Below are 27,202 nucleotides of genomic sequence, written 5' to 3'. Positions count from 1 at the left end.
CATTATAACCAAACGAAAATAATGTATTAATAGTACAGTTGATATTGAGCAACACAATTCTCAATAAAAAGCTGAAATTTGAATTGATAAGATTCCATCTCGTGTTAATCATGAAGAGTTAAATTAAGAAAAAAGTAGTTTGCCGATGTTTCACTCACATGATTTTATTTAGAAGATATATCATGGTAACACACAAAATCTGAGAGACTTGCATGCACTCAATAGTTTTATAACAAAAATACCGAACTTTAAGATATTCAAAAATGGAAGTCCATATAAACTGACAAAACCAGCGCACTACTATATTAACCTACGGAAAGATTGGTAAATAACTGCCATATTCCTGATTTGGTAAAGGCATTTTCCAAAGCAAATTGTAGTTCAGCAAGGTTTTACAAGCCTTCCATTTGTATAACATTTGACCATAGTTCTGTTGTATTGACAAAAAAAAGCAGCATCCCTCGACATGCGATTTCGTATTTAATCGTGAAAAAGGACCCCATCGCCAAAGTAATAAAATAAGACGATAATTCTGGTCAACAGAAGATCAAAGACCGCAAAACTATGTCGCAAGCTAGTTGAGTCATAGCCAAACTGAATTCGTGATGGTTATTCCCCATAACTCTGTTGGAAACGTGTTTTGACAAGGAGCACAGTCACCCTTGTTTATAAAGTCTGGAAAAGAGTTTATTGAGTTGTTCGCAGACCCGTGGATATGTGATCACTGACACAAATCTTTCACGTCAACATTCAAACTTATTTAACAGTAAATATCCCGAATAAACTTAGAAACATATTTCCTTAAGAATCTAATACAGTCGCCAGGTTTGTCTAGTTAACAGTTGTAACACATTTCCGTTAATGAATAGAGATCAGTATTGGTTATACTCATTGTTGAAGGATTTACGGTGACTTATAGTTGTAGATATATGTGTCATTTCGTCTCTTGTCGAGAGTCGTCTCATTAGCAAGCATACCACATCTTTTTTTAATGATACCCATACTCGTTTTATTACAATATGCAGAAACTTATCTATGAATACATCCGTGTTTGTACCACTTGAGTGTAACCCTACATTCTTCCGCATTCAAATCATTTCAAACAGAAAAACAATATTTAAATACATGTATATCATATATATTATTTGATATTTGACACGGACGGAACTGCATAAAGAAATGAATTGAACTATTATTAATAACTATAAAATGACCTGTGGTAAATTATGATGGAATGAAAATAGGTTGACTAGCAATTAAAAATATTTTGGACATTTAACTGAATCGAGAATGGATACAGCGTTGTAAACAAAAAATGCCTTTAATAACCATACAATAAAAGTTCGTAACATATACACATGCATAACTTGTCTATCTTTGTACCTTTTAGCTTTATAATTTTCGTTTGGCTGGTATTATATTTTCCTTTGAGTTTATATGATCCGTTCATCCTATTTCGGCTATTTAAAATTCATGAGTCAATTCAGAATTGAGGTAAATTATATGGCTTTCCATATACCGTTTGGATCCCTAACATCACTGAAGAGACATTAATTGTTGGAATCCGATTATGATGTAAAACAATGTAAGCATCTAATGTTTGTGGTTTACCATCTTTCACGCAAGTTTAATGATTTCTGTTTGGTATTAAATTGATATTAGATCTATTTTGTTACATCGATTTATTTTACAATCGTCAATGGCAGCTGTCAGTAGGGTTTAAGAACATCAGTTGTTCGACCTGTTAGTCAAATGCGATTTGTTAAAATATATTTTTTCCCTTTTTTAGTCTTTTTAAAGATGTTGTTTGTGCTGTATTTAGAACCCCCTAACACGAATTTGTTTTTACATACACACGTATAAAAATTACAGGTTGTATCCAACGCAATCAAAGGTTTGAACGTTGTTTTCAATTTAAACTTGTCAATATATATGTGTACATCTTTTAGATGAGACACATGGCTCAGGTTGCATCCGAAACGTGTGACATTTACGCTAGTGCTCCTGAACGACATTTTTGTATCGAATGTGAACAACATTTTTGTGATAATTGTAAAGGTTTACACACAAGACAAAAAGCAACACGTCAACATACATTTAAAGAAAGTTCAAAGATGACGAAAAAAAGAAAATACATGTGTTTGGAACATGAAGAAGATTGTATTTTTATTTGTGATGATTGTAGTGTTCCAATCTGTAGTCTATGTATGGAAGAAAAAGAAGGAAAGCATAGTGAAAACCATAAAGTGTTCAATATCATAGAAACAATCTCTTCGTGGAATACTATTGTCAAAGATGAAATTGAAACTACGCTGCAAGAAGATATCAGAATCTTAGATGAACTAGAAAAGGGAATTGATACATATGACACTCAGGTTAAATCTGTCATCGAGGGAATAAGGGAAGACGAAAAAAGGATCAAACGGATGATAGATAAAAAAGTCAAATCAATGATTAACGACGTAAAACTGAAGACCAGCTGTGAAAAAGATAAAATGGTGAATCTTGTTACAGATACAAAATCTAGAATTGAGACCAAATCTGCTTTAGAAGATAGAAGGAAACACTTAGAAAAGGATACGACAAATGTTGATGTGATTTTGAACATGCAAACTTTGCATTTCAAATTTTCTGCGATCGGAAATGGAGTTTTTCCATCACTTCCATCAATAGAATACAACCTTAAAGAGACCTCTGAATTAGATTTGCTCAGCATGTTTGTCACTTCTAGGTATTTGTTATTTTTAACAAATAATATATACTCAGTCTAACAATATAGTAATATAAGTTATATTACGGTTATCCGGTTTAAAATAGAGAAGAATTGGGTTTTGTATACATTTAATCACTTATCGGCGACTTTAACTAGCTGATATTGACAAAGTTGAACAAAACTAACTGCTAAAATAAAACTATCATTTCAATATTCACTTTCATCGCTGATTGAACATATTAAGAATGTTGTATATCTCGTAGCTAGTCACCTTTTGATTCATTACCACGATATATTATCGCTAGTACGCTGGAAACAGTGAAAATATTTTTCTGCGTATGTTCAAGTGGAACTAATATAACAATTCATTAAAGTTTCCAATTGGAATTCACAAAATGTTTATTGCGTAGGGAAAAAAACATAGGTCAATCCCACTGGAGTCTCGACGAAAAGAGAATCTAAATAAAAATGTTTCAATCTTAGTATTCGCGTATAAGAAATGCATGAAGAAAACATTTCATAACGTTAATTTTTATCTGCACTATGCATATAAAATGAAATAAAGATAATTATGCTGTTCTATAATTCTGTTTTCAGACCACTGTCAGATAATTTACCAGAGGGAATTGAGATGAGACGAGACAATGATGGAAAACCATACTATGCAAATCACAACACACGTTCTACAACACGGGATTTTTCTTTGCCTCATGGATGGGAAAAGAGGTATACTCTTTCTGGACGTCCATTCTATGTAGAACACCAGACAAAAAGAAATACATGGACAGATCCAGGACAAAATCTCAAAGAATGAAACGTTTTTTATTCCTAAAAACTTAGTTACATACTTCTTACTTTTATGCATACGGTTGCAACTCCACGAGAAATACTCTTTTTAACTCTTTGTGAATATCGCATGGTATGTTTGTGTCTTTGGACGGGAGTTTAACTTTAAGTCCACACACCGTGGGATAACTATTTTACATCTCAGTCCTTCTTGAATTTACGGGGGAAAAATAGTTACGCTTCATTACATTTAGTTTAGAATATAGGTTGCACTTTGTAAATACAGCTGTTTCTCAAAACACGCCTCTTTTGGGGAGTAATTGAATATTCATAGAAAATTAATTTTGTTTACATACTGGTTCCCAGTTATGCTCTCTGTGTTCCATATCGCAGAGACAGAACTTGGGAATGTTACCAGTAAATAAACACGTGCATATTGTTTACATTGAAATCTGTGGTAACCTTTCATTCGAGGTAGGGGGTAGTTAAGAAAATTAGTGTAAGTTTAAACTCTGAGAAGTTCAGGGCATATAAACGTTGAAAATATGCCGCATAGCCCTATATTTTGACCTTTGAAAAAAATTGTGGTGCATATGAACTTTCAATTCTAGGATAAGCAAAACTTCATAGTAAAAGTGGTACAGTTTTAGCCGTAAAAGGAGTTCCTATGGGAAATTGCATTGTCAATATTTACAGAAATGCAACCTATAGGGGTATAAAAAGTTGCTGTACAAGGTTAAGGTCTGGAGCGAATCCCCGCACACTGGAAATTTATTGGATTTTTACATAAATTTTGAAAATAAGTCTTAGGGTAGATTCATGTAAACCGCCATCTTGCTTTGTACAAGCGAAGTACAAAATCGTTCTAGTTATTTGCCCAGACCTGCAAATTTGTAGGCAGATTTTCAATTTATTCAATTTATTGGTTATATATTATTTATTTATATAAAGAAAACTTGGTGATTTATTGTTTTACTCCCCGGCCTAAGCAATATTGCCACACACGGGTATACTGGAGAATACTTGGCAATATTATTAGTTGAGCTTAATTCAACCCAAAATAGTCAATAGAATTGAGAATGGAAATGTGTCAAAGAGACAACAACTTGACCAAAGAGCAGACAACAGCCGAAGGCCAGCAATTAAAAGAAATTAAACAAAGTCTTGTTGTAGTTTCATATTATTAAAGCTGAATATATGCATTTTATTCAGATAACCATTGCCAGTCATTTCTAGAAGAATGAAAATTCAATTTTATTCACTTCTCTTCTAATGCTATTTAGACAGAGTACAAGATCTGCACATTTTAGTATACTTTGTTAATTACCAAGCATTCTTTCAACAATCCCAAATTAGAAAAAAAGTAACTTTATCACAGTTTTTATTAAAGTGAATTGTAAATTTAAATGGTTATACAATCATATTGCTAAATCAACACCCTACAGGGTCATGCCATTAATACAGATATAGATAAAAACCAATTCTTCAGAGAACAATTGAAGGTCTTTCCACCTCGATAATAAGAATGAAATTTAAAAAACGATGTTAGAAAATGTCACTCCGTGTTGATGTAATGGGGTAAATCAAACTGATATAAAAAAAATAAGATTAATAGGTTTATGCAGACGACGTAATTGTTTTATAATGAATCAGAAAGAATTTTTAGCAAAGGTCAAAATCTAGAACGTCAAATTGACCTTTGACTTTGACCTCAATTTTGAGGTCATAGGTCAGTGATCTCAAATCAAAAAACCCCAGGTCAATCACTTGTATGGTTGTGTAGAAATACTTATTTCAAATACATAAGTGGAGAAAACTATAAGGGTTAACCAAAACACTTTGACTGAAAAAAGGTTGAATTTGCGCCTTATTGTAAACAGTAATTTGGCAAACACATCATAACAATAACTGTAACAGTTTCTTTTGAATAACGATAACAAGCAAAATTCAAAATTCAAAATTTATAACATGACCTTGACCTTCGAACTTGACCTCAATTTCATGGTCATAGGTCAGTAAACTCTAATCGGAAGGCCAGAGGTCAATCACTTGTATGGTTGTGGAGAAATAATGATTTCAAATACATATGGGTAGAAAACTCCTATAAGGGTTAACCAAAACACTTCGACTGAAATAGTTTGAAGTTGTGCCTTATTGTAAACAGTAATATGGAAAACACATTCTTTAGAGTAGACGAACAATTTGGTGAAAACAGTTTGCTAAAATCTTTTACGGTTTTAGAGATATAGCGATAACAAGAAAAAGGGGACGCAGGGAGATAACTCCTATAAGAATAAGTGTTCGGTCACACAGGGTGAGTTTTGAAACCCCCATTACTGTACAACTTCATTGGCCAAAAATCCATTGGATATTTTGTAAGACAAAAAGCATCTCAGGCGGCAGAAACAAAAAGTAATAATCAGAAGAAAACAAAAGGTCTTTCTACAAAAACTGAAAATACCTAAAAAGGCTGATTATTGTTATCTAAACATATCTGTGTTCTAATCTGAATATTTAGTGATGTGCATATAAATTAAGGTATGACTGGCAATGAGACTACTATTCACCAAAGTTCAGCTGAAGTGGGTGTAAGTAATTGTGGGCATTCAAACGGCCTTCAATAGTGAGAAAACACATACCGCATAGTTGGTGGCAATAAAAGATCCCGACTTTAAAAAATGAAACAGTTCAACTAATTTATGGAAAAAAAAACAATTTACGAAAAACAAATATGACTGACATGAACCTACCACAAACCACTGAACTATATGATTCTGACATTTAACAGACACAAAAAACAAACTGTGGAGGGGTTAAACATGTTTTGATCATTCAACCTTCCCAATACCTGGGGCAATGGTATAACAGCAGAATATACGAACAAACGTTTTAGTGTTCTTGCTGTGTTTATTGGTTTTCCTTTTTTGCTGTTTTCTGCTCTTTGGTCAAATAGTTGTCTCTTTGACACATTCCTTATTTCTATTCTCAATTTTATTGGAATCAGTTGAAAAAAGATCGATATAATGCAGTCTGAAAAATCTAACAAAAACACAAACCGGACGTGGCAGATTATTCATACATATCTTGCAATAAAAAAGACATAAAGCACATATCTAAGAGTTCTCGCAGTTACTGACAGCTAGTTCAAAACCAATCAAAACAAATTAAAAAAAATATATATGTAAGACTAGAATATCAATCACTACAAATCTCACTTTCAATGTATTTTGTGGAAAAATGTCATTAAGAGTCAGAGAAACCATGACCTTGTTCATGACCAAAATATAGGTATCGACAGATTAGGGTACTGTGAAAGTACATATGCGTATAACAATAATATTAAGTATGGTTTTAATTTAACGAAATCAATATTTTTTTATACAAAAAGACAATATTCATAAATCAAATTACAGTGTTGAATTCGTAACCTTTCAGAATACGCTTATTCAAAGGATTGACAAGTTTACCTGGAACGTATCTAAAATGTAGGACTTGCTAAACAGCATCACCGTAACATTTTGGATGTGTTATTTCGTTTGAAATCAGTTTTCTACAGATATATAGCCAACCCTTTGAAAACAAAATCTTTGTTTTTATTGAAGAGTTTGGAATAGAATTTCCAATTTTCCATTCTCAATTTTATTGAATAATTTGTGGTAACGAAATCTGTGACTTAATAATTTATCAGTAATGTTTATTAAGTTCCAAACGACACTTCAGACACTGGAATACAATGTCACCAAATTTTGAATTAATAGTGACAGAACATTATTTATATATCGAAAAGTAGAGATAAGGATGTTACTAACATTTTATCTTTCTTCCTAAGAAGTTCCTGTATGAAGTCAGCTTCATAATAATAATAAAGAAACAACTCGTCAAGAAGAGGGCACAATTTGTTTCGATGGAATGCCGACAGTGTGTTGAAAAACTCGTCCTCCGAACGTAACAAATATGTTGTCAATCAAGAAATCAAGCATCTTGATAATGTCAGTTTTACAGAACTTTTTGTGTGAATCAGAGTGATCCTCTACAAAATAGGATTTATCTATGGAAGCGCATATGGTACACCCCTTGTAAAGTTATTTTGTTGCTAATAAGTCGGAATTATTAGTTATGTTGTGTGTTATAAGCTGGAATCTAATCATCATGTGGAATCAACTTGTCGGAATGATGAAGAAATAATTACATTACAATGTTGACTTGCTAATATAAATGTAATGACATAGTAATAAGAAGTCGACATGATGAATTCAACTTGTTAATTGATTAAGTCGACAACTTGTTTATTTGAAGATGAGGTAAAACCACGTGACTACTTTGGAAAAAAACATAGGTCTATTTTTAAATCGATTTTCATATTTCGTCTGTTTAAGTGCTTCGGTTGTGTGAGTTATTTTGTATGGAAAGGGGGGACGGCAGTCAAATAGAAAACAGTACTAAAAAAATAACAATATGTCGGACAAAAGTGGGATATACCCCACCATTTAGTCACGCCGTTTATTTTCATTAGTTCTCAAATGGAATCAGTATAATGATAAATTCGTGAAGGATTCAACGGAACCTTCTGTTGTATGAGATTGCTGCTGTCAGTGTAAAATTGTAATGTTGACTATATAAGACAATTTTTCTGTAACATACAAGATTTAAAAATAAGGTTTTTTTTTTCTTTAGATGCTTTATTTTGATCTATTAAATCAAAGCATCTAAAAAAAACCCAACATTTTTTAAAATCTTGTATGATCTAAAATATTAACTCCTATAACAATTCATGGAAATTTACAAAACAGTTTTACTTACTGCAAAAAAAAATTGTTCTGTTCCCTAGTATATATGTAGAATCGCAGTGAATTATATCGAAGGAAGAGCACGGGGAGGGATCCGCTAGCTAAATAAAAATAAGGAGATCAGCAAAACCTTTACCGCATAGTAAGCTATGAACGAATCAGAAATGACATGTAAAACTACATCGGCGGGAAACATAACAATCTAAATGACGAAAACGCCGACACCAGTACTCAATAAAGTTGTGAGATGTGGTGTGATTGCCAATGAGATAACTAGCTACCAGAGTTTTAATGCAGAGGATGTCAGCAATTATAGGCAGTCGTACGGCCTTTAATTTAGTCGGCTTTAAAATACCACCACGTGGAAATGTGAAACAATTCAAACGAAAAATGGCCTTATTCATAACAAAACAATTTACAAAAAAAATTTATATATGAAACACATGAACCTACGGCAACCATTGAACTACAGGCTCTTTACTTGTACCAGGCATATGATGAATGTGACGGAGTTAAACATGTCTGTCAGCGCTCAACCCTAACCCAAACCTGGGACCGCCGTGTCACAGCATAACAAAAACCATAAAAAAATCAGCTGTAGCTGGATAGCTCAATAGATCGGTATTACTGGCCAATATAAATTCATCAAAATCCGACGAAGATCTCGAAGATTGAGCTGATCCTGCTCAACGTGAGTCACCTATCGGATTATTCGTGAAATTACAAACCCAGTGATTTGGTCAAATACGGTAGGCCATCCTTGCGGAAAAGCGGAAGGAATTATGGTTACGACAATTGGAACATAAATTATCCGTTGTTTCCCTGTAATTGAGTGTGAGATGATTAAAAGTGTTCCATTTGTTGACAATGAAGTACTAGTCATTTGATTTGTGTCGAGCCTGCGACATTAATGTCGCACGCGGAAGTGAGACAAAGCAAATCTTTATTCAGTCGTCGGTGTTAATGGCGTCGGCGTGTTCGTCTTTTAGATTGTTAAGTTTCTCATTTTTTTGTTCACATTTAACATTTCGGGATCTTTCATAGCTTACTATGGGATAGGGGTTTTGCTCATGGTTAATGACCATATAGTGGCATATAGCTGTATACTTCTCAGTGATTTGGTATGTTTTGGAGAGATGTCTTATTGGCTATCATACGACATCTTCTTATTTTTATATAAGAAAACAGAAAGAAGACGTGGTATAAATGCCAATGAGACAACTCTCTATAATAGACCAAATGACACAGAAATTTACAATTATAGGTTACCGTACGGCCTTCAACAATGAGCTAAGCCCATACTGGCTAGTCCACTGTAAAAGACCCTGAACTGGTAAAATAATTCAAACGAGAAAACTAATATAAAAAAGAAGATGTGGTATGATTGCCAATGAGACAACTATCCACAAAAGACCAAAATGACACAGACATCAACAACTATAGGTCACCGTACGGCCTTCAACAATGAGCAATGCCCATACCGCATAGTCAGCTATAAAAGGCTCCGATAAGACAATGTTAAACAATTCGAGAAAACTAACGGCCTTATTTATGTAAAAAAATGAACGAAAAACAAATATGTAACACATAAACAAACGACAACCACTGAATATACAGGCTCCTGACTTGGGACAGGCACATACATAAATAATGTGGCGGGGTTAAACATGTTAGTGGGATCCCAACCGACCCCCTAACCTGGGACAGTGGTATAACAGTACAACATAAGAACGAACTATAAAAATCAGTTGAACTTATTAATGAACAAAATGTGAACGAAAAACAAATATGTAACACATCAACAAATGACAACAACTGAATAACAGGCTCCTGACAGTCGGCAGGCACATACATATAGAATGTGGCGGGGTTAAACATGTTAGCGGGATCCTAACCCTCTCCTAACCTTGGACAGTGGTGTAACATTACGACATAAGAATGATTTATAAAAATCAATTGAAAAAGGCTTAACTCATCAGATGGATACAAATAGAAATACTACAAAGAGTGGACATGGCTGGGAACTTGTATATCCCAACAACAAAAAGACACGAAGTACAATTCTGAAAGCTTTGTTTTGCAGCCAATAAAACTTTTTTGTCCTGATAAATTTGTAAATTTCCGTTTATGTTATAAACCGTGTATTGTTGTAAAGGAGTTATCTTTTAGATCAAGATAAAGCATCTACAGAAAAAAATCTATTTTTTAAATCTTGTATGTTACAGAAAAATGAACTTTTAGAGTCAACAGCAATCTCAGGCAAGGAGAGAGGGTTGCGTGGAATCTTTCACGAATTTAGTATTGTACTAATTCCATTGAAGAACTAAGGAAAATAAACGGCCTGACTAAATGGAGAGAGTATATCCCCCTTATGTCCGAAAAATTGTTATTTTTTTAGTTCTTTTTTCTAATATTTGACTGCCGTTCCCCCTTTTCATACAAAATAACTCTAACAACCGAAGCACATTAAACAAACGAAATATGGAAATCAATTTAAAAATAGACCTATGTTTTTTCCAAAATAGTCACGTGGTTTGACCTATCTTCAAATAGACAAGTTGTCGACCTAATTAATTAACAAGTTGAATTCATCATGTCGACTTCTTATTACTATGTCATTACATTTATGTTAGCAAGTCGACATTTTAATGCAATTATTTCTTCATCATTCCGACAAGTTGATTCCACATGATGATTAGATTCCAGCTTATAACACACAACATAACTAATAATTCCGACTTATTAGCAACAAAATAACTTTACAAGGGGTGTACCATATGCGCTTCCATATTTATCCCTCCCTAAGACAAGATACTTGTATCTACGTTGGCCATTCTTTTTTATGAAACAAAGCAATACCAACTCTTTCAATTTGTCTTTTAGTTTGGAATGTGGATGACTTGTGTAAAGTGTAGTAAAATCAAATGTTTTAATACTATAAAAGATGAAAGAGAGTTAGATTGTATGTACTCTAAAAGATCTTTGGAATTTTACAACATAGGAATATAATATAATAATCAAGTAATTAATTTAAGTACGTTTTTCAAGCATTCAGATGTCTTTTACTATCGTCTTTTGTCGAGAATTCTAATAATATCTACAAAAAACAAACGCGGTCACTTCGAAAAGTCGATAAGAGAGCTATCTTAACTAACAGTCGTAACTGTATACTAAGATAGTCATAACAATTGTAAAGAGTAACCGACAAGGGAATGGGAGATACGCTCTTAGCACTATCGTAACGTTCTCGTAACGCGATCGTAAGTTTTCTCTCAAATGAAACTAAGGATAGGGTTTTTTTCTACAATCCCGTTCCCATTCCACCAATTAGACTATTAACCGGGTTTGAACAACACGACAGGTGTCATATGTGAAGCAGGATCTGCTTAACCGGGCCTTCAAAAGCACATTAGATCAATCCCAGTTATAAACAGATTTGTATCTTAATGTAAGTGGTTTTAAGCATATCAGCCTGTAAAATATGATAATATTCGCGCACAATTGATCAATTGATATATGTAAACGACAAATCCCGGACCTGATTGTATTTAGCTGATGAGGAATGGGAAGTTTAAAAGGGAAAGTAGGAGAGAAAAAAGTGTTTACATATCACACTTTGTTGCTGAGTCAAACAATTTCATACGTAAAACGGTTCTTGTCGACTTGTTTTTTTATTATTATAAGGCTGATTTCATGCAAGAACTTCTTAGGAAGAAAGATAAGAAGTTAGCAATATCCTTTAACTCTACTTTCCGCTATATAGATGATGTTCTTTGACTAAATAATATTCTAAATTTGGTGACTATGTTGAATGCATCTATCCTATCGAACTAGAGAAAAAGGATACAACAGATACAGTTAAGTCGGCCTCATATCTTGACTTACATCTAGAAATTGACAATGAGGGTCGGTTGAAAACAAAACTTTACTTAACATTTCTATGTTGCATTATTTCAGCAGCTACTGTATACACTAGTAGCCAGATTAAAGTCTGAAACGGTCATTGTGATCTGATCATGTCTTGATCGACTTAATTTACCGCTAGAGAAAAACGTTAAGACTTTTCAGATTTTAAGACACTGTTCAGATATGCTGTGTTCAGTCCGTTCAGTCATGTCAAGTTAATCAAGATGGAAGGCTCTAGCGTTAAATCAAGTCTGTTAAGACTGTTTTGGACAAAGGAGTAGGTCCAGTAAGGACCGATTTTGGCCTCAAATTTCAGTTTCATCTGACGAAAGATTTTGACCACTTTTTAAACACTTAAGTGTCTATTTTATATGATTCAATTAATTTATGTGAAAGATTTTAACTTATTTCGTCATTAAAAACGATCCGATTCAAGCTCAAATATGAAAAATGTACCAAATATGCGAAAAATGTCACTTTTCAGATGGTTTTTGTCAAAAACGAAAGTGGCCGCATCCGTGTTCATCCTCAATCTTTATATATGTTATGTATTATCATCAAATACAACTTCCATTTCAATATTTTGGACGAACACGAATGCGACCACTTTCGTTTTACACGGAAACCGTCTAAAATTTAAGTAAAATGCTGGAATTGTTAAGATTTCAGTAATTTAGCATGACTCAATGGTGCTAGTATCCAATATATGTGCATTGTATTGTCAAAACAGCCCGTATTTATGTAGCAGAACCATTCTACTATCCAATAAATAACTAAAAGTTTACATTTTAACAATTTTGTAAAACTGCCATGTATTTTGGGGCCAAAAAGGAGTCTTACTGGACCTACTCCTTTAGACCAATCATAAAAAGTAACGTTCAAAACTTTCAGATCGGGTTAAGATCCGTTTAGTGTGTCAGAATTTTATTTGGAGTTACGCCCCTTCATGTGGATGATGCATTGTTTTATAAATGCTAGAATATAAAAACGTATATTATTTTGAATTATTAAACATAAAGGCATTCGTTGACTTTTTATTTCTGTTGGTCTTTTTTTAAGGGATTAGAGAATTAATAATATATCTATATATATACAGTTTTGTTAGTTTGTTTTGTTGGGGAAATAAATTTTTCGCCAATAGTCTGATTTTTTTTTATTTTTTTTTTTTTATTTTCTGATGTATTTATCTACTTATGCGACAAAAATTTAGTCTAGGCATCAGACAATATATGTAATTTATCGTTGAATTATATTCTATAATTAGTTACCCGTTTGAACAATTCGTTAACGAAACATACATATAAAATCACTCTTTTATCCTTGGTTGTTATGAGACGCGTTAATTGTTGCTAGGGTGCTCTCTTCGAGGTCCGCGTTCTGGGTATATAAAGACACCAATACATAGTGCGAGGTCGCTCATTTATTATTTTGCCGTTGATGGTTAAACATCAGAAAGAAAATACCAGCAAATAAAGAAGTTAGAATTCAGAAGTTTGAAAACCTAGTTGAGTTGAAAGCGTTGTGGTTTTGAAGCAAGCGGTTTTTAAAGTCTTTACGATTGTTGCAAGCTACCGGGTTGTTCCGATACTGTAATTTCCCTCGGGAATGGTCGCAGTCCCTCGAAAAGGTAGTTTGTAATAGTCTGGTGACTTTTGTGCTCCGGAGACTAGGTGCTTCAAAACTAGTTGTCTCAGGAATTAGGTGCTTCAGAGACTGTTCATTAATATAATTGTTTGTCAAATCAGTTGGGACCTCGGAGTCAGTGAAAGGATCAAGAATAAATCAAGGATAAATTGAGGTTCTAGTTTTCAGACTACTTTTTGATACAAAGTTATTTGTGTAAATAGTGTTATTTCTTTATTAAGTTTCAAAGTTGGTCTTAAAGTTTTCGGTAAAGCCTCCAGGTTGTAGTTGGGTTTTTGAGTTAATTAAAAGATTGATATTGGAGTATCTCAGATTCTGTGAAAACGGATACGGACATAAAGTTCATAAGCCAAACACGTTACAAAATTGGTTAGCAGTGGTGGGATCTGAGAAACTTCAGTATTATATGTAAATAATCACATTGTTTTATTGTCATTATTTCCTATTTGTCCATAATTGCAAGAAGCGACACACTGTTTTGTAAATACATTGATTGTCAAATTGTTTAATAAAATATATTTGGAAAATTGTTTAATTCATTTTTCAAAATATGTCCCGATCGTACAGAGAAGATAAAATGTTTCATGACCCTAACAGTGACAAAACAAGAAGTTTGACCAGGGAGTTAGATAAATTAAACAAGGAAATAAAGTGCATAAGATTTAGGAGTTTTGAAAATGCGCCAGACTTTGCTCAATCAACTCCTATTAGTCATGCAACACGTCCAAGACAATCTAAATATGGAATTGCTTCTGTTAAAATTCCGGATCGCAACTTTGGTACAGGCAGCAACATACCCCAAAGTACACACATTGGGGTAGGGGCTAAGTCCAAAGCTATGTCACAGCCTGTAATAACAGATAAACATATCCCAGCTTCGGTAAAACTAACGCCAGAAATGAGAACTTTTTCAGACTCTGTTCTCGAGAAAAACTTTGTCACTGAAAGGCGAAAGAAAGATATGCCAAAATTACCAGACGAAATACGTGCATATAGGGGAGACAATTCTATCCACAAAAGTAAAAATATTATAAAGCCCGTTACGTTTGACGGCAAGGGGTCATTAATAGATTACAAATCTCATTTCGATGCCTGTTCAAATATAAATGGTTGGACAGATGTAGAAAAGGGTTTGTATTTGGCAATCTCGTTGAGAGGACAAGCTCAGGGGGTACTAGGAAATCTACCAACGAATAAAACACAAAATTTTAAAGAACTTGTCAGATCTCTTGAAGAGAGATTTTCACCTGCCAATCAAACGGAATTGTACCGAACACAATTAAGGGAGCGTCGTCAAAAGGCTTCGGAAAGTCTTCCTGAACTAGGCCAGGACATAAGGCGCATGGCAAACCTTGCGTACCCCCACGGCCCCGACTGACGTTAGAGAAACACTTGCTTAAGAGCAATTTATTGACGGACTAATGAGTGTAGACATGAGGCTAAGAATAAAACAATCTAGACCTTCTGACTTGAACGACGCCATTTGACACGCTGTTGAACTGGAAGCTTTTGATAAAGCAGAAATTAAGCAAAACGGGAAAGGTTACTTAAGAGCTATAACCAGAGACGGGAACAACAGTGACATTAAAGACAAGACAATAGAACTTCTTAAAAACATGCAGACGGCTTTGTCTGATCTACAGCAAGAAGTTAAAGCTTTAAAGCAGAACCGGAAACAATTTCAGAATCGCAAGAAACGTTGATGTTTCAATTGTGGGAAATTTGGAGACTTCAAGAAAGATTGTCCCGAAAGTAGTGTGAAAAGAGGACATTCAAACTCCCAAAACGTACCCGAATTTTGCACGAAAAACAGAAAGGTGCGATAGGAGTTAACAAACTAGCTTTTTGATACAAAGTTATTTGTGTAAATAGTGTTATTTCTTTATTAAGTTTCAAAGTTGGTCTTGTAGTTTTAAGTAAAGCCTCCAGGTTGTAGTTAGGTTTTTGAGTTAATTAAAAGATTGATATTGGAGTATCTCAGATTCTGTGAAAACGGATACGGACATATAGTTCATAAGCCAAACACGTTACACTTATTCTATGAAAACAGTAATTGCAAATTTTAAACGTAACACTATCAAAAGAGTGACAACAACATCTTATAACTTTCATACGTCCAAATCATGTTTCTGGATTTTACTACATCAGGAACGATCAACGCAAAACACAAACATTTTATATGTTAGATCATTTATATAGTTAATTTCGTTATCCTCTTTACATGCTTTAGGCCGCATCAGGGAACCGTGTCTCCGTTTGAACTATGCTTCTGAAACTGCTGTTAGGCCGTGACGTGAGAGTGTTAAAACTATAAATAACATACCATCGGAAAGAGAAGGATGTCGATGGGGTTTTACAGAATAGAGAATGATCGGCTATAAATATGAATAATAGAGAAAATGGAACCAAAAAAAAAAGAATAGAGAATAATAAGGTTCTTGAATATAAAGAATTGATAATAATAGACAAAAAGTATAAAGAATAGAACAAAAAAACCCGGCCTAAACATTAAAGAATACAGAAACGGAGGACCCCCTCCAGATCCTCATAGATTCAAACAATATAACCTAATTTTAAGTTCAGCATAGAGTATATGTCTTAGTACATCTGTTTGTAAATGCGCTTATCCTTTCTTTCATTTGAATAAAAAAAACTTATTAAATATAAAATATGTATTTATTTGTTTATTCAGATTGCACTATTATAAATAATTCTTCTTCGTCTTCTTCCTCTAAACTGTAAATTTTAAAGTAACGTACATGTATGCGTTGAAATTCGGTTTATAAGGATTATGTTTGACGGCACGTGCCAATAATCTAAAGGTAATAAAATCAACGATCCATAAAATAACGTGGCAATTACAATGGCTATTTCACAGTTATATCATACGTTCACCAGTCATGGTATCATAGTACATTCACCCGTCATGGTATCATACATTCACCCGTCATGGTATCATACATGTACCTCCGTATGTGTAGTACAAGGTTCTAAGTCATTTTTTGATAGCTTTTTTCTAACAAAATTGACGACATTGTTCAAACTACATGCACATATCACAAAACCGCAAATTTAGTATAGTTAAAAAGATATACGAAATTGAAAATGCTTTTTTTTTTCTATCAAAAATGTATGGTCGTGTATTTGTAATTCTAGGTGTTTACCTAAAATGTATTGAATATGTATCAGTTTAAGCCCCAGTCCCACTAGACCACGATCGCACCACGCTCACCGCGATCTAAAATAAATTTAGATCGTGGTGAGGTCGCGGTATGAGCGGCATGAAAATGAAAATTTTCGTTTCTTTCACGATGCTACTACGTCCTCTCTACGCTTCTACAAAGATCCCGCTACGATTATACCACGTTCTCACCGCGCTTATTCTGCGACCTCACTACGCTAATCAAGGTCTTTTTACGCTCTTCACGTTCTCACTACGACCATACCACGAGTTATCCTATTGCAACACGATCTTACTGCGATTATAACACGTTCTTACCACGATTATACTACGTTCATAGCGCGATCTTACTACGTTCTCAGCAATTTAACGTCAACATCGTGTTCCATATCAATACAGTTCAATTCCTTCTATTTCTGATTAAATCGTAGATTTCTCGGAAACAATACAGTCATGCCACCAAAAGGAAGATGTGGTATGAGTGCCAATGAGACAACTCTCCATCCAAGTAACAATTTATAAAAGTAAACCATTATAGGCCAAAGTACGGCCTTCTACACGGAGCCTTGGCTCACATCAATCAGCACGTTATAAAGGACCCAAAATATTACTAGTGTTAAACCATTTAAACGGGGAAACCAACGGTCTAATCTATATAAAAACGAGAAGCATGGTTGAGCCGTTAGAGCAAATGGATAATAACATTCAAACAAACAAAATCTAGGGAGCTTTTTTATATATTTTTTGTGAAAATAACAATGAGAATGATGGTCGTAGTGTGAACGTAGTCAGGTCGTAAAAAGAACGTGATGAGGACGGCAAGGGCGTGCTAGAATCGTACTATGGTCGTGAACAGCGTGGTATAGTCGTAGTGAAAGCGTAGTTGGGTCGCAGTGGGAACGTGATGGTCGTAGTGAGGTCGTGATAACGTCGCTGTGAGCGTGGTGCGATCGTGGTCTAGTGGGACTGGGGCTTAAAGTTGGCCACGCTCTTCACGATCTTGAAGACCTCACCACGACCGTGATACGACCTTACTGTGATCTACACGATCGCACTACGATCATCAAAATTTGCATTTTTTTCACAGATCGTAGTGCGATCGTGGCCTAGTGGGACTAGGGTATTAGATTTTTTCTCAAATATTTGCCAAAAGAAACATTTTCCGAAAGAAAGAATACATATAATAACGTTTTGTCCTTTTATTCTTTTTTTTTTTGGGGGGGGGGGGGGGTCCGTAGAAATACCGCAAAAGACCTCCTTAGTCATGTTAGTGCACTAAGAACAAAAAATTGCACTAAGGACCTGATGGAATGATACAATTGACACAAATGACATTGCATATATAAGTAAACGTTTTAAAAATAAATAATTTCAAATTTTATAATCATATCTTAAGTAATTAGAAAGTTATTTAATGTATTATCGACACAATCCAAGCTCAGTTGATTGTATTCTATAAAAACAAAATCATGTTCGTTCAACCTTGACCCGTTTTGAATATACTAGTATACTTAAAAATGTATATATTCAAGTTGTTCTTGGGTTGGTTTTTTTTATGGTATAGTTATTACTGCCGTATCTATTTTGCTTTTCTGTCTGTTATAGATTTTACTTCTATGTAAAAGTGTATTATCTACTTATTTTTGTTTCTTTTAATTTCGTTTGCTTCTTCCGTAAGTTCACTTTATTCTCTAGTTATGTTTTATATAAACATTTTAAAATCGCAAAAAAATGTTTAGAGTTTGTTTACCTACACATACTGACATAGAAGATACACATGTTTCGCAAAGTATAACAGTTTATTACATTTCTGTTGAGCCTGCGACTTTTGTTGCAAAAGCGAGACATGGCGATCCACAAACCACAAATATTCACTCTGTGGTTAAAGTGTTTGAAACTTTAATAACTTTCTTAAACCATCCTGGATTTCTACTAAACTAGGACAGAAGCTTGTTTATGGTCATAAGATAGCTTAAAAAAAAAAAAATGTTTATCGGTATTTTTATTTATAACTGAACTTTTTTGTTTTTCTGTAAGCTGATATACATCCACTCTGGTTAAGGTTTAAAAAAAAAACATTTTCATGTCGGGGCCTTTTAATGATTGGTCGACTATATGGAAGGTGTTTGCTCGCTATTGAAGGCCGTATTGTTGCATATAATTGCTTACATCCACTTCAATTTAGCAGGTTCAGCGTACACACACATGCATGTTTATCACGTCACCTTCTTTATGTGCCTGTCCCAAGTCAGTGGCTTGTAGTTCAGTGGTTGCCGTTGGTTCATGTCTGTCATATTGTTTTTTTTTGTAAATTGTTGTTTTTTTTATAAATTAGGCCGTTAGTTTTCGAATTAAATTGTTCCATATTTGTTCATGTTGGGACCTTTTATATATAGCCGATTTTAAGGTATGGTCGCCTAATACCGCAGTCCCACTAGGCCACGATCGCACTACGATCTGTGAAAAAAATGTAAATTTTGACGATCGTAGTGCGATCGTGTAGATCGCAGTAAGGTCGTATCACGGTCGTGGTGAGGTCTTCAAGATCGTGATGAGCGTGGCAAACTTTGAACATGTTCAAAACAATCGTGGTGCGGTATTGGCGAAATCAGGTCATATTAGAAGCGTAGTGAGAGCGCACTTGGGTCATACTAAGGTCGCAATACCATCGTAGCGAGAGCATAGTGAAAGCGTGATTCTATTCGGAGAGACTGTGCTACTATCTCACAGCGATGTTATTACGACCTCACTATACGACCATCACGTTCTCAATGCGACCCAACTACGCTTTTACTACGACTATACCACGTTTACACCACGCTGTTCAAGATCACAGTACGATTCTAGCACGCACATGCCGTCCTCGTCACGCTCTTCTTACGACCTGACTACGTTTATACTACGACCATCATGCTCTTAATCATTGTCACATAAAATATATAAAAGCTCTCCAGATTTTGTTTGTCTGTATGTAATTTGTAAAAACGGACCGTTTTCGATTTTGTATAATAGAAGTAGGTGAACTATACAGCAGACATATATATATATATATTAAGAAGAAGAAAAAAAAAAGATGAGGTACACGTATGTGTGCCAAATACGATATCTTTCCACCCAAGACACAATCTGTTTAAGTAAGCAATCATAATTTCAACGCTGAAAAGTAAGCTATAAAGGGACCAAAATTTACTAGTGTAAACAATTTAAACCAAAACAAACAAAATGAGAAGAAAAAATATCTAATAAATAAAAGAAATATAATAGATGTAGATCCAACGCTGCAATTTTTGCTAAACATATTATAGTTCACGTCCTTGTCGCACATACACATGGATAACATCTTTATGATTTTATTGAGGTTGGCAATTGTCCGAGTCGTTTAAATTTTATAAAAAAATCCAATATCTCCATCAGAACGAAAAACAAAACGAACTCTACAAAGACGAAAACAAAATGAAACTAGAACTGGTTGCTTTATAACCTTCAGAACAAAATGAACAGTCTAAAAAAAAGTCCAATATACTGAAATATGTCTAAATCAATACTTATAGAGTTTGTTAACATTGTCAGAAAAAAATTTAAAATGTCTTGAGCAGTTTTGATGGAATATGATGGATGATATAGCTTCATGCATGTTCTGTACCGGTCAAATAGTGAACATGAAAATATTACTTAGTTTTCTACAGTAAATATCTTATAATGGAAAAACGATCTTTCAGAAAGATGTTTGTATACAAAATAAGGAGATGTGGTATGATTGCCAATGGGACAATTTTCAACTCAAGTTCAAATGAAGTGAATGAAAGTAATGATAGGCAACCGTAATGCCTTCAACAATGAGAAGAATACATAACGTATAATAGGCTATAAATTATCCCGCTTGATGATTATACGTTGTTGTTTCCTATAGAGAAATAAATACATACATACTTTTTCTCTATTTAAATTATTTTTTACATCATAAAAAAGGTACAATATCATAAAATCATGAAAAACGATGAAATGTTAGTGACCCCAATATAAGTTTGAACCACTCTAAATCTTTCCCGTTTTTACGAGAACAAAATTCAAGGATCCCTTATTTTTGTGCCCCACCTACGATAGTAGAGGGGCATTATGTTTTCTGGTCTGTGGCTCCGTTCGTTCGTCCGTCCGTTCGTATGTGCGTCCGTTCAGGTTAAAGTTTTTGGTCAAGGTAGTTTTTGATGAAGCTGAGGTCCAATCAACTTGAAACTTAGTACACTTGTTGCTTATGATATAACCTTTCTAATTTTAAAGCCAAATTAGACTTTTGATCCCAATTTCACGGTCCACTGAACATAGAAAATGAAACGATAGTAGAGGGGCATTATGTTTTCTGGTCTGTGGCTCCGTTCGTTCGTCCGTCCGTTCGTATGTGCGTCCGTTCAGGTTAAAGTTTTTGGTCAAGGTAGTTTTTGATGAAATTGAAGTCCAATCAACTTGAAACTTAGTACATATGTTCCCTATAGTATAATCTTTCTAATTTTAATGCCAAATTAGATAATTACCCAATTTCACGGTCCATGGAAAATGGAAAAGGATAATGCGAGTGGGGAATCCGTGTACTTTGGACACATTTTTGTTTTTAACTGTCTTTATGAAAAATGCTGCCCTCGTAAATATTAGCACCGACGGTTAGCTTTACACTAGTAAGTTTGTCTTATAGGTAATTGTGATAAAACTGTCGTTTCGTTCCTGTCTTGCGGACGAATACCTGAAATCTCCGTGTCATCATCAATCATAAAGTAATGGCTATATATCGGGTTATTCAATACTCTGTTCTTTGCATAGAAATAATTCTTCGTTTATCTGAGCATTGAAAGAATACTTCATATCACAAACTATAAATATGGATACAAACAAAAAAATGAAAATCTAAGTGATATTGATAATACCGCAAAGCATGGAAAGATGTGTTGTATTTCAGTAAATAACACTTGTTTTCGTTTGATTGTACACATCAAGTTGTAGCCCATCATGCATTGTTTCTTGTTAAGTGGATTGTTAAAAAAAAAGAGGTCAAAATAAATTATGTCACACGTAAATAAACTATAACAAATGCGCGGACATACGTATGCCGATTTAGACCTTGGCATTTCGTGTAGACACCTGTTTCTTGTTGAAAACTAAACATACGGTCTTGATTTACCTCTGGTGTTTTTGTCGTTTGATTGCTGTCAAATTGAAGTATATCCCATATCTCCTATAGTATGTGCTTTAAAATCAGCTTATAAGAATTCATAATTGAAAGGGTTATTTGCATGAGTATAGATCAATTCCATGAATATACTAATATATATAATCGGTGTGAGCTGTACCACATACTTATATGAACCTTATTAATTTCGATCTAAAAAAGTTCCTAAAAAGAAATAGATATTATGAAAAGTCTTAATAAATTCCAATGATCACAAAACTTATCTAAATCCTATTTCAATTATTTCGTAATACTAAAATACGGTGGGTTTTTTGGGGCAAAAATTACATTTTTTTTTGTATCTGATATGTCTTTGACTTTAAAACACTGATTTAAGATATATTATGTTCACAAAGTATCATAATATTCCCAGTTTAAGGAAAACAAAAGACGTTTTTCTATTATTATTTTTACAAAGTTGTTAATTGATTTAATTTTATCGTAATTTGCTTGTCAGTCAGTCAGTGTCGGATTCCGGGCGACATTGCGTACGCTTTGCCCTTTGATTTGAAAATATATAATTTTAGCATTATTAAAATCGGGTTTTTTTATCTTTGCTACTCTCGATATTATTGCTTCCGCTGTATCAAAGCTAGTGAATAATTAAGAATTGAATGCTTCTTTTTGTAAATTTATTAGGGTGCTTACGGAATAACACGTGATGTGCAGTTAGCCAATCAGAATAAAATATTATAATGAAACATACATCTAATGTAATTATGTCTAAATGTTCGTACAATGTATAGTAATATTTCTTTTCATGACTTGTTTATTCTTAAATATAAGCGTTGTCTATTTTTATCTGACAAGTCCACACATGAATGTTCATTAGTCTAGAAAGTTCGCTATAGTGTTCCATCAATGTCTTAGTGCAGGTTCGAGAGCTTAGTGCACCAAAGCGGCCTAGGTGGTTTTTAGACGTACTGGCAAGTCCCTGGACCCCAATAGCAAAACCGTCCTTTCGATGATCAATTTGTTAAATTGCTGGGACTATCATACTAATAGCATAATAGTCCACGTTAAATCAGAGCTCTACCGTTAAATAGACCAGACACAAGTTGTTTCCTTTTTCCTTTTTCGATATTCAAATTTTGAAAAATATTTTAAGTCCAAACTGAAACAAAACAAAAAATTTTCTTCAAAATTTTTTTTCCACCAAAATCTTTTTTGGTCCAAATTTTTTTTCACCTCAATTTTTCCCCCTCATTTCTTATTTGGTTTCTGTTTCCTAATTCGATTTTCATTTCCTTATTCAGTTTCTACGTCCTTATTCGATATTCATTTCCTTATTCGCTTTCTATTTCCTTATTGGGTTTCTATTTCCTTATTGGGTTTCTATTTCCTTATTTGGTTTTCATTTCCTTATTCGGTTTCTATTTCCTTATTCGATTTTCATTTCCTTATTCGTTCGATTTTCATTTCCTTATTCGGTTTCTATTTCCTTATTCGATTTTCATTTCCTTTTTCGCTTTCATTTCCTTATTCGATTTTCATTTCCTTATTCGATTTTCATTTCCTTTTTCGCTTTCATTTCCTTATTCGATTTTCATTTCCTTATTCGATTTATATTTCCTTTTTCGGTTTCTTTTTCCTTATTCAATTTTCATTTCCTTATTCGGTTTCGATTTGCTTATTCGGTTTCTATTTCCTTATTTGATTTTCAAATTTTAAAAAATATTTTAAGTCCAAACTCAAACACAAAATTTTTTTTTTCTTCAAAAAAATTTTTTCATTTAAATTTTTTCTTCCTCAAAATTTTTTTGAAAATAAAAAATGAATAAGGAAATGAAAATCGAAAAAGGAAATAGAAAACGAATAAGGAAATAGAAACCGAATAAGGAAATGAAAATCGAAAAAGGAAATAGAAACCAAATAAGGAAATGAAAATCGAAAAAGGAAATAGAAACCGAATAAGGAAATGAAAATCGAATAAGGAAATAGAAACCAAATAAGGAAAAAGAAACCGAATAAGGAAATAGAAGCTGAATAAGGAAATGAAAATTGAAAAAGGAAAAGGAAACCGAAAAAGGAAATGAAAATTGAATAAGGAAAAAAAAACCGAATAAGGAAATGAAAATCGAATAAGGAAAAAGAAACCGAATAAGGAAATGAAAATTGAAAAAGGAAATAGAAACCGAATAAGGAAATGAAAATTGAAAAAGGAAATAGAAAACGAATAAGGAAATAGAAACCGAATAAGGAAATGAAAATCGAAAAAGGAAATAGAAACCGAATAAGGAAATGAAAATCGAATAAGGAAATAGAAACCAAATAAGGAAAAAGAAACCGAATAAGGAAATGAAAATCGAAAAAGGAAATAGAAAATGAATAAGGAAATGAAAATCAAAAAAGGAAATAGAAACCGAATAAGGAAATGAAAATCAAATAAGGAAATAGAAACCGAATAAGGAAAAAGAAACTGAATAAGGAAATGAAAATCAAAAAAGGAAATAGAAGCTGAATAAGGAAATGAAAATTGAAAAAGGAAAAAGAAACCGAATAAGGAAATGAAAATTAAATAAGGAAAAAGAAACCGAATAAGGAAATGAAAATCGAATAAGGAAATAGAAACCGAATAAGGAAATGAAAATCAAATAAGGAAATAGAAACCGAATAAGGAAAAAGAAACCGAAACCGAATAAGGAAATGAAAATCAAAAAAGGAAATAGAAACCGAATAAGGAAATGAAAATCGAAAAAGGAAATAGAAAACGAATAAGGAAACGAAAGAAATGAGGAAAAAAAAATTTGAGGAAAATATTTTCGAGGAAAAAATTTTTGAGGAAAAAAAAATTTGAGGAAAAAAAAAATTTTGAGGAAAAAAAAATTTGTGAAAAAAAATTTGAAAATCTTTTTTTTAAGGAAAACCAAATTTGTGAAAAAAAATTTGAGGGAAAAAAAAAATTCAGTTTGGACTTGTAATATTTTTCAAAATTTGAATATCGAAAAAGGAAAAAGGAAAAAGGAAACAACTTGTGTCTGGTGTTAAATAGTAATTGTTATTAATGTTATTATTTTATTTTTACGCTGTCTTAATTTGTAAATAGTTATTAAGTATAATATAGTGTCTTGTAAGTCATTTTTGGGCAGGATATTGTTTGTTTCATAGTGTATGAATAATTTTTATTGCAATCAATTTATAAATTCATTATAAAAAAAAATAAACTATATGGACCGTATGTCATCGCATACAAGACAGCTGATTGGATAAATGTGATAGGTTACATTGATACTGATGTTCTATCGAATACCAGCAGACACCTGTCAGTAAAAACAAATTGCAAGCGTGGATAAATTAGAGATTTATTTGTGTATTCGATATTTGAAAAATAAGTTAGATAGTCACTATTCTTTTACCCTTTTTTAGGTGAATTTCAATAACTGTTTTTTTTTTTTCACTTTCTTATTAAACAGAAAGGTATTTAAATATGAGCGTACCACATGCTACGGAATTTTACAAGCATTTCATATTGCGACTTATGTTTTCCGGAACGTCCTATTTTCAATATTTCACAGACCTGAAAAAGTTAGATCATGCAGGTTTCATCTCCCATGTGTATAAAAACACTATCAAATTATATTTGTAAATTGTAAAAGATTAAGAATATTTTTATATCTGTACTAAATAATCTGAAATAAAATAAAACATATGTCTCTCTGCCTGAATGCAATTGTAAGCCAGAAAGATTTTCATGACCAAAACTAGTATCTACTTGTCTCACTCTTGTTGAAAAAACTCTGATGAATTAGATGATGTAGTCGATCTTGAATCTAGCTCGGAGAATTGGATGTAAAGCGTAAAAAAACAAACCAAAGGTTCTAGTATTACTGTAAAATTCTAAAAATTGTAAATAAAGATTTTGAAGTAAATCTTTAGAATATTTAATATTTCACATCTAATAAAGTATATCTTAAAATGTTATGAGTGAATATATTTATTTATCATATGTTTAGTAGTAAATACAGTAGTTTTGCATATGTGATAAATAGCCTGGGGCCGTGTCAATGAAAGTATCCTAGGATATGTCCTAAGATATGTCTTAGGACATTATTTAGGATGGTCTTAGGACGTGTCTGAGACATGTCTTAGGATGTAAAACAAAGCTGTCTTAGGTCAGTCCTAACTACGATGGTCCTAGGACCATCCTAACACATTTATTCAATTGGAAAAAAGGTAGAGATGTCTATGACATAGATTTTATTGTATTTTAGTATCTATATGTAAAGAGAGAGAGGTCGACTCTTGTATGGAAAACAATTAACGCCCAATAAAAGTTAAAGATTTAAAGTAATACTTATAAATACGTTATTAAATATGATAAAAGATATAAAAGAATCTAATACGAAAACAAAAGTAAATAGTCACAAAACATTGTTAAATGCAATATCCGTGCTGCAATTTTAGTACATGAACTAGTTTTGTCGTTAGGTCCTCTCGATTTCATTACATTATATAAAATCAGGATTAGTTAAAAAAAAAAAAAGAAGTAATATTTTCCCATATTTAAATTAATATTGCACCGTTTTGGTTATTCGCAAAAAATATTGCTTATGATGATACATGTAGTCAGTAGTATTTTGTAGGCTTAAAAAAAGGTAGCACGAAATATTTTAATGTAATAAATTTGAATCTTTAACAAAATTGAAAAATATTTTGTTTTATTAATCTAATTCTAATAACAGTATGATAGTTTAATATAGTATTAGTATTTTTAGTATTGAGTTTATGCCATATATTTTGTTTTTATTACCTTTTAGGACATTGTAACCTTTAGGACTATCCTAAGACACCTATTTGTATATCCTAATTTTAGGACCAAATTTAGGACATATCTTATTTTAGGACACTTTCGTTAACCTGACTTAGGACTAAGACGTATCCTTAGACCATCCTAAGACATGTCCTAGTCCTAGGACAGCTTCGTTGACACGGCCCCTGCTGTTTAATTCATATCGCGCAACTTTGAT

At 33.1% G+C, this 27,202-nt stretch overlaps 1 long non-coding RNA gene across 1 annotated transcript; it reads left to right on the top strand.

The window, feature by feature from the left end:
- Nucleotides 1-1,953: 1,953 nt before the first annotated feature.
- Nucleotides 1,954-4,715, top strand: LOC143085496 (uncharacterized). Its single transcript, XR_012981345.1, has 3 exons — nt 1,954-2,731; nt 3,311-3,765; nt 4,211-4,715. It is a non-coding gene; the product is annotated as an uncharacterized LOC143085496 (long non-coding RNA).
- The last annotated feature ends 22,487 nt before the right edge of the window (nt 4,716-27,202 follow it).

This window comes from Mytilus galloprovincialis, chromosome 8 (assembly GCF_965363235.1).
Source record: "Mytilus galloprovincialis chromosome 8, xbMytGall1.hap1.1, whole genome shotgun sequence".
In the NCBI taxonomy this organism is placed as follows: Eukaryota; Metazoa; Mollusca; class Bivalvia; order Mytilida; family Mytilidae; genus Mytilus; species Mytilus galloprovincialis.
This window is presented reverse-complemented; position numbering and strand designations above follow the sequence as displayed.